Source organism: Denticeps clupeoides, unplaced genomic scaffold, assembly GCF_900700375.1.
Source record: "Denticeps clupeoides unplaced genomic scaffold, fDenClu1.1, whole genome shotgun sequence".
Taxonomy (NCBI): Eukaryota; Metazoa; Chordata; class Actinopteri; order Clupeiformes; family Denticipitidae; genus Denticeps; species Denticeps clupeoides.
The window spans coordinates 323702-325103 of NW_021630087.1; positions in this window are offsets into that span (position 1 = coordinate 323702).

A 1402-nucleotide genomic window follows, 5' to 3' on the forward strand; every position below is an offset into this window, starting at 1 on the left:
TCTATGGCCAGTGGGGTGGGGCCAGTTGGTTTCTTCCTGAAGTTGACAACAATCTCTTCTTGACATTGAGTGTCAGGTTGTTGCTCCGGCACCAATCCACCAGTTGTTTTTTCTCCTCTCTGTAAGCAGACTCATCGTTGTTGGTGATGAGCCCCACTACTGTTGTGTCATCTGTGAACTTGATGATGTGGTTTGAACTGTACTGTGATGCACAGTCTTGTATCAGCACAGTGAACAGCAGTGGGCTGAGCATCATCCCTATGGGGAACCTGTGCTCAGTCTGATCATCTTGGAGGTGTTATTTCCTATAGACACATCCTGGGACCTGTAAGTCCAAGATCCAGCTGCTGAGTGGAGAGCTTATTCCCAGCAGGTCCAACTTCATTACAAGCTTCTGAGGGATGACAGTATTGAATGCTAAACTTTAGTCAATAAACAGCATTCTGGCATAAGTGCCTTTTTTGTTGAGGTGGGAGAGGGTTGTGTGGAGGGCAGACGAGATTGCATCATCTCTGGAGCGGTTTGGACAGTAGGTGAACTGAAGTGGGTCCAGGTTCTGTGGAAGTTGGGTCTTCATGTGCCTCAGAACCAGCCTCTCAAAGCACTTTGTAATGATGGGTGTGAGTGCTATGGGCCAGTAGTCATTGTTTGGCACTGGGATGATCTTGGTTGTTTTGAGGCACCTGCCTCAAAACACGGCTGAAAAGAGGACCTTGTTGTTGGGAGAAGTTTTGTCTTCCTGAGTGGCCCCCTGATCTCTGCCTCAAAGCATGCAAAGAAGTCATTCAGCTCATCTGGCAGGGAGGGGTCACTGCTGCAGGCCTGATGTGTCCTCTTGTAGCCCATGATGGTCCTTGTAGCCCTGCCACATGTTTGTGTCCTTTGAAGACGTGAAGTGGCTGTTGATTTTCTCTGCATAAGCTCGCTTTGCCTCCTTAATGGCCCGTGACAGGTTGGCTCTGGCTGTAGAATAAGCCTCTTTATCTTTGAACTGGAAGGCAGAGTCCCTGATTTTCACCAGGTCGTGCATCTTAGCAGCGAACCAGACCACATCGGCATACTTCAGCCTCCAGACCAATCAAGCAGTTCAGACCAGCCATCAGAGAGGCGAGAACATGCCCCCAGCAGTAAATTGGATGGACATATTTCTCAAATTCTTTTTATTTATGATTAGTTTTGTTTACCTGAAGGTCATTTAGAAGTTGGACCTGATCCACTCCAAGTGGGACCAGTCCTACATACCAGCATCATTCCCATAAATACCAGACAGTATTGAATAGTCTTCCTGAGCATTTAATTGGTTCTAATCAAAACTAAACTTGTTGTTACCTCCATCCAAGCCAGTTGCGTGGGTTGGAAAGCCTCCTCTAAATAAAATTTTAATGAAACCATAATACACAAA